This window comes from Balaenoptera physalus (genome assembly GCF_965194825.1).
Source record: "Balaenoptera physalus genome assembly, chromosome: 5".
NCBI classification, from domain to species: domain Eukaryota; kingdom Metazoa; phylum Chordata; class Mammalia; order Artiodactyla; family Balaenopteridae; genus Balaenoptera; species Balaenoptera physalus.
Genome location: NC_138884.1, coordinates 15,078,147 through 15,092,497, shown reverse-complemented (window position 1 = coordinate 15,092,497; position 14,351 = coordinate 15,078,147). Strand labels below are relative to the sequence as shown.

Below are 14,351 nucleotides of genomic sequence, written 5' to 3'. Positions count from 1 at the left end.
CTAAGCTCCATGGCCACAGCCAACAGACCCCATTTCATTTAAACCTGCAAAAAATAAAGGTGTTATGCTTAAAATAAAGAAGAGGTTTTATGATTCCTTGAAAACCACTGTAGTAATTTCATTTTCACTCTAACACATTCTGACTAATAAGAATAGAGAAAAAATATAGGTGATATCTCTATTACAGACGATGACCCAGAGTCCATTTAAATGTTAGAAAAAGTGATTTCAAGATCAAACTCTCCTCGAAGGTTTTTACTGTATTTTTAGTAGATACCTTCTGGTCCATCCCAATAACTGAACTTTTGCCAAGCCCCCAAATCCAATGTTTACTATTAGGTATATGTTATGGTGTTTCCTTCAAAATAATTTTTTAAGTTTATTAATGTCATTTCAGATAAATTGATCAATTTTAAATGATTTTTCATCATTTGCATCTCTATATTCTTAGCAAACTGCCTGAGCTATTTGATTTCCAAAATCTACTAAAACATGTCACTACATTTAACCCATGTTAATGCCCTTCATGTCCCTCTCCCCTGCCATCTCCCCTGCCCTCACAAAAAAATACACACATAAAAAAATGTGGATCAAATGGAAGTCAGTCTAAGTAAAAATGTGGTAACTTTTTACTTAAGTTTTAACTTAGCTCACAACACCTTCCACATTGCAATTACCTCTCTTACAGTTGTGCACAGGTCTCTTCCTTCCTTCAAGGGACTTTAGAAGCTCTTGGACCATATGGGCTTAGTTCTGCTCATCTTTGTATCATCAATAACTAACACAATGTTTGGCTCTAACAGCCCTCCATCATTTAAGCACCTATTGGAATCAGACACCTATCTTAGAATCCTGGACTAACAACTGCTGAACCTCACTATGTCTTAAGTTCCTTCATCTGTCAAATGGGGATGACAATCACCATCTTAACCATGATGGGCTTATTTAGCTCACTGGCTGGAACATAGTAAAGTCTCAAACACGGTAAACTCCTTTTTGCTTGCTTATATATAATTGCATTTCAACCATCAACATTAATGCTAAATTTCATCTTTCATCCACAGCCTTTCAAATTTCCCCAATTCAATGTTATAATTATTTCTTGGCAATTTGGCAAATTTGTGAGGTCTATATATGCTAAAGCATAAGCTCACAGAAGAGTTTAGCAAACAATGGTAAGGGGGTGGGGGGCTAGCTTTGACTTTGTTTAGGGGTAATCATGTCTTGGCACAGCAAAAGCTGTGTGGAGCCTCAAGGGAGAAAGTAAATATAGTCCACCCTATTTTTTTTAAAAAAGGCCTTAACAAGGTACTACCATGAAAGTTATTAAAAAGAACTGAGTCATTATAGGATTAGATGAACTTTTAACTGGAGAAACAATGACTACAGTTAAAAAAAAAAAAAAAGCATTATTTTGGCAAGAAAACTATAAATAGGGAAGGTGCTAGAAGTGGTCTTATTTATAAATGATGTAGAAGGGGAAATGTAAATTAAATTTTCCAGGTCTGCAAAAGATACTGTTTTTCCAGTATGTGAGATGCCAAGTCAGTGGGAAAACCTACAAGATTTCCAAAACTTTATGAGTTACTAGGAAGAAAACATCAAATAAGATTGAAAGTGGAAAACTATATGGTTATACATGTAGGGGAGGAAGTATACAGAGACTTAACTTCTTAGGGTAAATGGGCCTTAGTTACCATAAAAATGAGCATATAAGTCACTGTGTTAATTGTTCCCATAGCCAACAAAGGTAACAATGGCACTGGTATCACTCAAGAACAAAAAACATGTTTCTCCCTCCTATTTAAAACCACAGTTCAGGAGCTTCCCTGGTGGCGCAGTGGTTGAGAGTCTGCCTGCCAATGCAGGGGACACGGGTTCGAGCCCTGGTCTGGGAAGATCCCACATGCCGCGGAGCAACTGGGCCCGTGAGCCACAACTACTGAGCCTGCGCGTCTGGAGCCTGTGCTCCGCAACAAGAGAGGCCGCGATAGTGAGAGGCCCGCGCACCGCGATGAAGAGTGGCCCCCGCTTGCCGCAACTGGAGAAAGCCCTCGCACAGAAACGAAGACCCAACACAGCCAAAAATAAATAAATAAATTTATAAAAAAAAAAAAAAAAGACATAGAGGACTAAGCAAATGCTGTTGTAACTTCAAATAGAATACACAAATATAAAGCTGAGAAGTTAAACAAACTGAAAAATTCTCATCAGTTCCAAAAAAGAGAGCACTGGTTTATATTGAGGAAAACTAAGATATTTGAAGGATATAATACTAAACCTTAAAAGTGAAATCACGGAACACCAGTCATCCCTTCCCTAACGTATTCCCTGATGGCGCCACCTAAAGACAGAATAACAGACTGACTCAACCTGGCACTCCATAAACGTGCTCATCGACTTTTCATTTTGTCCTTCCCGTATTCCACCTGTTTATGCTCTGCATTTATCTTTTGATAGTGTATCATCTATGATTTTAAACATCTTTCCCCTTAGAGCAAGACTCAACCTATCTCTTTGACGCATATGGCATCAAGTTTATTCATAGTGCATAAATATTTAGTAATTCCATGTGTAAGAAAGACATTATTCACAAACTAAAGATATAAAATATTATTGTTAAACTGCATTATACCTTCCAGGTTTAGGAGAGATGAGCCAAAAAAGGAATTTACAGTCTCATGGTAAGCCAGGCGGCATGCTAGCAAGTTATAAGAAAAATGTTTAAGAATGTATACCAAACAGCTTTCAAACCACAATTATAAATGCATAAAATTTCAAATAAAATAGGAGCTAGAGAGTACTTGGTAAAAACCTAAACAAACATCTATAATTGCATTACATATCAAAGAAATGCATAAAGGAATGAAAACTGTCTAGATCCAAGTAATATCTAACAATATGTTTTATATAATATGTGCCATTTTTAACTTTTTTAGCCACGAGAACCCATTTCTTTCAATGTTTAAAACATGGACATTTCATAAAAATAGTATTTCTGAAATTATATAATTAAGTAATTTCATAAAACAAATGCATTTTTGCTATTATTATCATTCTATAATATTATTAAAGTATGTTAAGATTATGTCTACAGAATACCAAGTCATAATTCCAGTTACGCTTAGTCAAAACTCCAATCAGTCAGAGGATGGTAAAGCTAGGAAAGATCTTGAAAATATCCTAGAGGTTCAGGATCATAGAAATGAGCCTATTTTAACCCCCTCTAGCTCACAAAAAGTAGTCAGAGGAAACAGTGTTTTCAAATCAAGTGCAAAAGTGAGAAAAAGTAAGGGGTGGATGGAGAGTGGGAAGGTGGAGAGTAAAAGAGAATACAAATGAGCATTCATATATTCACAGGCCTGAGGAGAAAAAGAGCTGCAATTCCAATGATTCAGATTGTGGCAGATACAGGCAAAGGTGGTTTTTTTTCCTTAAGCTAAATATGTTTTCAGTATCTTTAACCTGCTAAGTAGGAAGTATTCAAGAAATAAAGGCATCAAGTCACGGTCCTGGTCCAAGCATATGATATATATCCCCACGCTGTGGATCACAAAGGATAAATTTCACAGCTAAAAAACTTGAAAATTGAGTTTTTCTGAGCAATTTTCAAATTCTTCGTGGCTCTGTGAAATAACAATGTAAGAGAGAATGTAGAAAAAAGTAGTATAGAAAATGTATGCACAAAATCTTTGACGTGCCTGAAGCACAGATTGTTTCAAGGCAATATATTTACAAGAAGTTTTGGATTCTCTGCTATTTTTAGAAACAACAGTACCTGCTTTTATTAGTAAAAGGTGTCAAAACAAACTGTACAAAACATTTTTGGGAAGAAGTTAACTTACACATATGACTTTTATCTCAGTCTTAACATACTCTACAGAACGCTAAAAATGATCAAATTTAGATAATTTTAAGTTATAGAATTAAGAATTTCTTACACCCTCTTTAGTTAACGAGGAAGCATACATTATTCCATAAATATGCATAATTATGGAGTAGGAAATGCCTAATTTGCCTACATAAATTGCAAGCGTTTGATGACTGAAGCAAGGAGTGAATCAGGTCCATTGAGAATTACTAAGAAAAACATAATCAAACATAAATGCCACAGAATACAAAGATCATTTTCCAAATTGGTTCCAGAAACAGCTCCTAGGTAAATTTCCATGAAAAGCTAATTTAATTCAATTAAACAGTATAGCATGGTTTTCTTCTTCAGAAAGAATTTAAATATTTTCATTTGCTACAGATGTTAAAGGTAAGTGTTTTAAAGAATAATTGATTTAATCCTGAGAGAAAGATTCAAAACTGTTGCAGTATATTGAACGGAAAAGGACTTACGGAGCAGATAAATTTTAATTACGACAGCATCCATCATTTGTAAAGTACACAGAGTAACACCTGCAACAATTAGTATTTTTAAAGTCTTTACATTATGTACTGACATAAATGCAACATTGTTTCTCACTCAAAATTATAAAGTTACAGGACATGACAAAATGCTCAGAGAATGTTTGTCCTCCATACTAACATATTATTCGAATCCTACACCTCCAACATGCAATGGACGGAACGAATTTATCATTTAAAAATTAAATAATAGTTAAATTTCTTCTGGAATAATTCAGGTTTCCCTGGATAACTTTTCCTAGTTAATCTCAACATTATATAAGTTCACTCACAGTCACTCAGGATGAGTAAGTAATGCCTTCAAAGCAGCCTGGCCACGGATTCCTGTGGGTCCATCTGGCTGCTGGCTAGAACACTGGAATGACTCATAAATGAAGCAACCTGAGGTCACCTACTTCAGGTCTCTTAAACAGAAGAGCCAACTGCTTACCAGGTGGTTCCAATTTCCAAGAATACTTAAAATGAGAAACTCCTTCTAGATACACCATTTTATTTTCATATTGTCTCTGGCCACAGAATTGGGTAAGGAAGGAAGGAAGCTCTTTTGAAATGTAGATTACCAATCATCTGAAGGCCAGAAGTCACTACATGTCTGGGATTGAGAATATTATATAAATAAAGTCAAATGAAAAAGAAAGGCAGGACACAAAACCATATTATATTATGCTCCCAATTTCGTACAGAAAGAAAAAAAACCCAAAAATGTTAATAAGAAGTTATTTCTGTGTGGTAGAAGAGAGTGATTTTAATTGCTACAGTTCTCTGTATTTCCCGAGTTCGCTTCAAGGAATATGTATTCTTTATTAGAAAAATATAACAGTAAGTAGTTTTTCAAAAGACCTGGCTCAGTGAGCCCCAGAGACCCTGAGTATACTTACATCTATACAGGCAGGAAGTCTTTCCCTGGGTAATGAAGAAAAACATTCATTTTACCTTTAAAAAGAAAAAAGGGGAAGGACAGGGGAACAGGAACTGGGTTCCCACTCTATAATAGGTGTGACAGGTAGAGGAACAAGTCCTCTCTCTCTGGAGACAATAAACTGGTGAAATGTTTAGCCAGTTATTTGTATCAATTTTTCCAAAAGTGTGTTCTGAGGAACATTAGTCCAATGATATATGGAGGGAAAAATATCAATATAAGCCCCAAGGTCAAATACCCCTTTTGGGGATGGTCACAATGCACATTAGCATAATTAAAGCTCAGAAAAGGCTTCAGTTTAAAAATATCAGCAATTTCCAGATTTCTTTGATCATTTATTTACCTATCGAATGCCTCTGTGGTGTTTACTATGTACCTGGCATTGCTCTAAACACTATACAAATGTTCACCATTATAATCCTCAAACAAACCTATAAAGAAGTAATCACTATTATTTTCATTCCCAGCTTACAGATGATGAAGCTGAAACACAGAAGGTTCGGTAACTTGCCCAAGGTCACAACCTATTCAGTGATAAAAAAGCAGTCAAACTCCAGAGTCTCCACAGTTCAGCAGTAGGCTACGGTGCCATCCATGGAATCCTTCTTAGGCTACACAACCTGACATTCCAAAAACCACTGTTCCGTGGAACAGATCATGAAAACAATGCAATCAAGTAAAACATACTGTTATATGTAAACTGTGTATGTGAATTAGTCAGATAGCTCATACTGCTTCAAAACTCTGATTTCTTACTTAACATGTGATGAGATAGAATCAAGTTGCAATGGTGTTAGGCCTAAAAATTTCTAGAATTACTAAACAAGAGAAATTTGGTTAGATTGTTTTACCGCTCTGTGGTCACTGAATAAATCACAAACTTGATTTGTAAATATTATGTTTAGTTTTTTATTTCTTGTCCCCTTCCCAATCCTCAACCCAAGTAAGGACAAACATCTGCCTTTTTTGTATCCACGCCTAGCACAGTGCATGGACCTAAACAGTGACTCTACAAATATGCACTGTGTTAATAAATGAATAAAAGAGTGAGTGAAACAACCAAATTACATATGTAGAAGGCTTACAGACTATCAAGTAAAAAATTTAAGCCAATAAACTGGTTGACAGAAAAGTATTTACATAACACGATGTAAGTTTTCTGTGCCATTGCTGCATGGATAGAAGCATATAATTTGGGGTGGAAAGCAGATGTCCAACAGAGTTAAGGGGAGCCAAATGCTCTTATCAGTCGAAGAAGGCTCCAAAAAGGAGGTGGCTTTCAGAAGCTGAATCAACAGAAAGTGGGACCTTAACTGTTACAACTTCTGATAAACTGAAGAGGATTTGTTTACAAACAAACAATTTAATAGGGTATAGGTAGGAGTGTAAAAGAACCTGAAGGGTAGTGCAGTAAATCAGGGTAGTAAAAGCAGAGGAACTAACTCCAGAGATTACTGGACTCCTGAGGGAGAGACTGACATAGAGAAGGTTACCTGAAGAGGAGCAGTGACTTTCTGTGCAGAGACACAGGCAGTCCAAGCTGATCACGGAAGGAGCAAACTGAAGAATCAACACCCTCTCTCCACCCTCCCTGTAATCTCCCGCTGGAGGTCTCCAGTGACCTAAGCCATCTGGAAATCAGCGTGGTTCAGCCAGGTATTATCCTGGGCAGAGAGCATAAAGTAGAAGGGTTGAGGGCAGATCTGAAGAGGAAAACAGAAGATATCTGACATAGAAGCCAATGGGTATAATGCATGAGGTTTTAGCAAAATAAAGTTAGACAGGAAGAGATGACAGAAGAGACTCTTAACTAACTGAAAAGGATCTAAAGAAACAATGAAAGAGAATGGCTAGATACATAAAAGCAAGGTAGTGCCAGCTGTTTGTAAGTCCATTTGAGTAGAGCACTACACTTGTTAATAAGAGGAAGGATTTGGGGATAATCCCCCATTACGTGTACTATTAGGGCTAAACGTTTATTGGACAACAGCAGAACAGTAGCTTGTTTCCAGAAAAGAAACTGATGATAATTTAGTACCTTTTATAGATGGCTGTAAATTCTATTAGTTAGATAAAACTCACTGATTTCTATCAAGAGATTAATTTAGACAAAGGCACCATCATTACAGACTTCCTTGGAATCACTTCAGATTCGTAAATCAACAAATTAACTAGTGACAGATGTGTCTGTACTTGTTTAAGTCCATATCTACGTAACTGCTATAAAAATGACTAAAATGTTTATCTCAAGACAGCCAGGCAAGAAATGTTATAAAGAGATATACTGGATTGTATCTCTTTTCCTTTAGCCAATAAGTAAATGCAACCTGCAGAAAAATCATTTCCAAACTTGCTACTTATTATCTTCTAAAGTTGAAGGCACATGCAGCCATATACTTGTTGAAAGGAAAAATAAAGTCAGCGGAATCAAAACTATGGGTCTCTAATAGACTGTATCCAACAGCGTTCCACAAATATTTACTAAATGCTAACTATACAGCAGCTCTTTGGAAAGGGCTGGGATGCGACGGGTGAGATCCAGTTCTAAACTGTGGACTTTACAGTTAAGTCTTTCAAGAAGCATGCAAAGTTTTCAAAGCTGAGGGGTAGAAAAATATGACACTCAAACACAATTAGAGGAATTCTGACTTGCTTCCTTTCCTCTGTAACCAGAACACAAACTTTATGTACGATGAAGTGCAGAGATGTTAGCTGGAAGACCCAAGCACCCCCAGGTAGTTCAAAGGTCACTCTGAGCCCTAAAGAACTTTCTCACAGCACTTCCCAAATCACCCTGCAGCCTCCGAGTCAAGATGCTTGCTTGCAGCCCAGGAGATATTTGCAGTAAGGTAAAGAGGTGACATCTGGGAACTGTAAGGTGTCGAGGTCTGCAATTTAAAAGTAAAAGCTCAAAAAGAGTCATGCACCACAATGTTCACTGCAGCTCTATTCACAATAGCCAGGACATGGAAGCAACCTAAGTGTCCATCAACAGATGAATGGATAAAGAAGATGTGGCACATATATACAATGGAATATTACTCAGCCATATAGAGAAACGAAATTGAGTTATCTGTAGAGAGGTGGATGGACCTAGAGACTGTCCTACAGAGTGAAGTAAGTAAGAAAGAGAAAAACAAATACCGTACGCTAACACATATATATGGAATCTAAAAAAAAAAAAAAAATGGTTCTGAAGAATCTAGGGGCAGGATAGGAATAAAGACACAGACGTAGAGAATGGACTTGAGGACACGGGGAGGGGGAAGGGTAAGCTGGGACGAAGTGAGAGAGTGGCATGGACATATATACACTACCAAATGTAAAATAGATAGCTAGTGGGAAGCAGCCGCATAGCACAGGGAGATCAGCTCAGTGCTTTGAGACCACCTAGAGGGTTGGGATAGGGAGGGTGGGAGGCAGATGCAAGAGGTAGGACATATGGGGACATATGTATAACTGATTCACTTTGTTATAAAGCAGAAACTAACACAACATTGTAAAGCAATTATACTCCAATAAAGATGTTAAAAAATAAGAAAAAAATAAAAGTAAAAGCAACCACTGAACCAGTGGACTGCTGCAATGCAGATCAACTGCAGGGGGGCGCAGCGGGGACCACACACCATGACTCGTGATTCAACCCAGTGACTCTTACTCAGAGATAAGAGCAATGTCTGATCAGTCTCTGAGGGTTCCACCCTTGGCCAAACCACCAAACTCCGCTAGATCCTTCTCACAGCTTCCCACATCATCTTCAGACATTCTTGCTCACACTACAGACAGACATGCTAAGTCACATTTGCTCAGTTCTGTTTAAAATCCTCCAGGGGGACTTCCCCAGTGGTGCAGTGGTTGAGAAGCCGCCTGCCAATGCAGGGGACACAGGTTCGAGCCCTGGTCCGGGAAGATCCCACATGCCGCGGAGCAACTAAGCCCATGCGCCACAACTACTGAAGCCGGCGCGCCTAGAGCCCGTGCCCCGCAACAAGAGAAGCCACCGCAATGAGAAGCCCGTGCACCGCGACGAAGAGTAGCCCCCACTCGCCACAACTAGAGAAAGCCTGTGCATAGCAACGAAGACCCAACGCAGCCAAAAACTAAAATTAAATTAAAAAAATAAATAATTAATATAAAAAAAAATTTTTTTTTAAATCCTCCAGGGTGGTTCAATAACATGTACTTTGAATAAAATGCATACCTTTTAACATGGGCCTGGCAATCTGTCTGACCTCATTTCTACCATTTCCCCTATAACTGCCAGTGTGCCCAGCTTACTGCTGCTTTAGAGACATCCTTAATGATCCTTGTGCCGGAAGTTCTCCCAGATCTTCGCTGGGCTGGCTCTTTCTTGTTCAGCAACATCCTTAGAAAGGCCTTCCTTGGCCACCTCATATAAAGTAACCCCAGTCATTTGCTGTCATATCACCCTGTCTTAGTTTCCTAATGGCAATCTCCGTTATTGGAAATTATCTTACTCATGTGCTTGTTTATAGTTCATTGTGTTTCCACTCTCTAGAATGAGAGTTCCGTGACAACAAAGATCTTGTGCCTCTCATGGCTGCAATGTCCCAAAGTATATAATAACGCCAGGCGGAGAGCAGGCACTCAAACATTTAAGTAAAGATGAATGTAATTAAGATAACTGGCATGTAAGTAGATGTTCTAAAACTCATGAAAACAGGTTATTGCCTGATGTAAATTATGCATTACCTTTTTTATCTTAATACTACAGATGAGCTTTAAAACTACTCAGAAGTAACATAAATGCCCCTGTTCCCAAATCTTCGCTTCTCTCTCCAGATTCTACCCCTAAAAAGTTTTAGTTTTCCTTAATTTTAATTATTAAAGTGTGAGTGACTCTGAAATCTATGTTTCTAGCCCTGGCCCCTCTCTCCCCCTGAATTCTGGCCTGCCTCTATATATTATAACACCTCTACTTCAATTTCTGTCATCACATCAAATCTGTTACAGGGAAACCTGAAATTAGTATCTCTCAGGCAAAAGCAATTTCTCCTTCCATCCTTAACACTTTTATCAACTATCCTCCAGATACCCAGATTTAAAAGCTAGAAATTATCTTGATTATGAAATTCAAGACCTGGAAGGGAGACTGGAAAACATCAAGTGAAGTGGTCTTCAAGCTTCTTTTAAACCACATTAGCCCTTTTTCAAACAAAAGCTCACAGGGAAGTCTGACATGTAAAAGAGATGAATCTACAGTTGTTCTGGGAGTTAAACTGGTAGTCTCTGAAGAAAAACTTCAGAAAGAGCTCTTAACCTGGTCCAAACGTCGTTTTTCCCTCCCCACCCCTCTTCAACATACACACTGAAAGTTACAGAGGAAACCACTGAAGTCCAGAGAGCTTAAATCTTCTTCGCAGGTAGAACTACCAGTCTGCGCAAGATGACAGTTAGCAAGCAGAACAGCACTTAACACATAAAAGCACTTAGAAGGCAATGTTCTCAACGACAAATATTACCTCCATGCATATGTATAACAAGCGTTATTGCAGATTGATACATTTCATGCATGACTTTTATTGGTTGGCCTGAGAAGGGATTTTCAGAGTTGAAACAATTGTTTCCTTCTAATAATACATTTATCCACTTCTAGTGGAAGCAAGCAAACATAAGTCCAGTAAAAAGGACTGTGGCACAGTGAATATAACATGAGGTCTCAGCTGTATAGCCTATGTGGCTTCATTGTCTAGTTTTGAGCATGGTTTTCAAATTCTTTGGTGCTCATCTGCTTCTTCGTTCATATTGTGTGATGAGATGCTTCCTACGACTGTCTCAACCCTCAGTCTATGCGCCACTATTATACCATACTAAAGTATTTCTCTTGAGTTACTGCATCTACAAAGGGTTAGAATCCCAAGCTAGAAACAAATTGGAAGAGAGCAAATCATCCTTCGAGGATTTGTTGAGTGTCACATGGCATGTAATGTGCCAGGCATCTGAAATGCAGAGAAGATAAGAAAAGGACACTATCCCACCTCAATGAGAAAACAGCCAGAGGAAGAACCAAGCAAGTAATTACACGGCAGAGAGGTGAACACTGAGGGAGGCGTGCACAGAAGCCGGAGAGGCAGAGATGAGGTGGCTTACGGAAATTAGGAAAGGCTTTGCTGGGTTGGAGTAGATGACAATCGACTTTAGATTTAAATGATAAACATGAGTTGAGCGCTGAGGAAAAGTAAAGGGTGCCACATGTACCCCCCAAAAAATCATATTTTAAATTGCCTTATACTTTTAAATAAATAATACAATCAGCATTTACTGTAACAAAAATAATTTATCAGGGCATCTCACACAGTTTTCAATGTTGATGAAGAAAAACATTAAGTCAATAGCCTTTTAATAAAGATTATTTAACGACTGGAACATTCTGAAGGGCATGTATGAACATACCATGAGTAGAGGTAGCATGTCATTCAGGGACAAAAATCTAACAGGGAATTTCAGACACCCCTGCCCAGGCTAAATGCTATGCAGCACCTGGCAGACAAGGTGGCAAAGCCCCTGTAAAGAGTGATGATTCACTAACATGACATAAATCAAGATTTTAACTCACCAAAAACTAACATTTTGATTGAAAATCACAAATCAGTGCCATTAAAATGCATCAGCAGACCCCAGCACATGAGTAATGAGATCGTATCAACTCACATCTTGTGACCAAGCAGAAAAGGTGCTTTTCTAAATGGTAATTCAGATTGGACAAATAACACACTGTATCAAGTTTTATAGCCCTAGGCCATATTTTGCTAAAAACAACGGTACATTATGCATGACTAAAGAAAACAGTGAAAATCAGAGCAATTAATTTCCCAGCTATGTTTCCCATAAAAAAAACCATCGCTGCTATGATTTGCTTACAGCACACAACCTTTGTTTGCATTGTACAATGATCTAAGTGTGTAATCACTTGCATATTTCACTAAGATGTAATATCCTTCAAAATATCCTTAGAGTGAAAGTTTTCCAAAGAAATTATTGATCTCTGGAATATCCCGTGTTTTAAAATTACTGACAAATCCTTTCCTATTTTCTTTGCAGTTAGAAATAATTCTTCTTGATCACCAGAGTGTAAAGAGGTATAAGAGTACAGACTGCATATTTTCTTAAAGACAAGTGTCCCAGTTGACACAAGACATTTCCCACGATTTTCCCAAAACAATAATTAGGAGAGCTGTCACTAGGATCCCTAAAATATGTATGTAAGAAAACAGTTATTACTTGGCATCAGTTTAGGATAGCAAGAAATTTCCTTAAGTGCTCCTTCAAATTATTTTCAAATACTTTTCAGTTAACTCGTCTCACTACTGGTGGAGCCTTTTCTGTTTCTTTCCAAAATCCAGGAATCTTTTCTCAGGTGGATCTGCTTCACTGCAGATATGTTTGGTACATTCACTTCATATGTCAGGGGCAGCAAGCAGCTCTCTTCTGTTTTCTTTCACTGGCACTTTTGTGGCTGGCTCAGTCACTGACCTCACCTCGGTGGAAAGGTGACTAAGAAAAGAGCAATTCCTAGTAACTCAAGGAAACCAGTGTTCCCATGTCTGTGGAGAACAAACACGAAGGACCCAGGATCCAGCTGCAGTGGTGCAGCTCAAAAGGAGTAAGGCACCGCACTGAACAACTTCCAGAGGATCTTCTCGCAAGTCGAAAATCCTAACACGGCAAGGAAACGACAGAAATACGGAGCCCTGCCAGAAACGGGGACGAGTAGATTGATGGGTGCAGAGAGCGAGACACAGTGAGACAAGGAGCAGAAAGTCAGCCTCTAAATGAGAGAGACACCGAAAGTGTGTGCTCTCAGGGTGGAAGATAAGGAGACCGAGGGGGGGACACATTGAGAGACAAGAGACAGAAAAGGAGGTGGGAAGAGAGAGAAACGGGGGGAGGGGGGAGGGAGAGAGACAGAAATAAAGGGAGGATGGGAGGAAGAAGGCAGAGAAACACCGTGAACGTGAGACAGAGACAGAACAACAGACTGAAGAACAGAAGCACCAGCGGCAGAGCCGAGCCGGGTCCGAGGCGCCGGGACCAGCCCACTGCGCACCTTCCCCGGCGCGAGGCTGGGTCTCGGGAGGCGTCCGGGGCAGGTGGCTCCGCACGGAGCTGGGGGCCCAGCGGGTCCTGCCTCGGCCCGCGAAGTTCCCCCCGACTCCGGGGCTGCCCTCCGCCTGCTCCCAGCTCCCGACTCCCCGCCTCCCCGCCTCCCCGCGTCCCTCCTTCCCCAACTCCGGAGCACGTGTCCCGCCCGCGGCCGCCTCTGCCCCCCGCTTCTCTGCCGGCGCGGGCACGAGGTCCGGGGGTCCCGGCAGAGCCGCCAGCGCACAAAGCCCGGGCAGCCGCCGCCGCCGCCCCACGGCCGTGTGGCTCGCTCTCCTCCCGCCAGCACGCCCGCCGGGCCCCGCGCCCGGCTGCCGCTCGGCCCGCGCCGCCCTCCCGCTCCCGCTCCCGCCGGCTCGGCCGCCCCCCGCACTGCAGGACGGCGCCCGCGCGCCCTGCCGCGCGCCTTACCCGCCTCTGCGCCCCGGCGCTGGTGTCCTCGGCGCCGCGGTCCCGGGTGCCCCGCCCGCGCCCACTCCCGGCGCCCCGCAGGCCCGCGCCCGCTCCGCGCCCGCGTCCGGCCCCGCCGTCAACTTCTGGCCGCCGTGGCTGCTTGGCCGCCGCCGCCGCCGCGGGACTTTTTTTTTTCTTCTCGCTCCTCGGCTGCCTCTGGAATTTTTTTTTTTTTTTTTTTTTTTTTCACTTGCCCTCTCCAGCTCCCACTAGTGATTGGAGCCTGAGAGCCAAGCACTTAGAGGAGGGAGTACACTTCTCGACGCGCTTGGAGCTGCCCCAGAGCCGCCGCCCGTGTTTGGAAGGGTGAGCGGACCTGGGGAGCCCGGTGCCGCCCACCCTTCCGCTGCCCGGCGTCCCCTGCATCGAGGGGGACCCTCCCAGCTCAGTCTGCCTCTCAGAGCCTCACCTCGATTTCAATCACAGATGCTTTCTCGGTCATGCG

The 14,351-nt window shown here is 41.0% G+C and overlaps 1 protein-coding gene across 2 annotated transcripts in view; it reads right to left on the bottom strand.

The window, feature by feature from the left end:
* BMPR1B (bone morphogenetic protein receptor type 1B) overlaps positions 1 to 14,003 on the bottom strand; it is a 413,799-nt gene extending 399,796 nt beyond the window's left edge. For both annotated transcript variants that reach the window (XM_082461768.1, XM_082461770.1), the window contains exon 1: positions 13,865 to 14,003. The gene's annotated coding sequence lies outside the window, so the exon portion shown is untranslated. The remainder of the gene's footprint in view (positions 1 to 13,864) is intronic.
* Between the last annotated feature and the right edge of the window lie 348 nt (positions 14,004 to 14,351).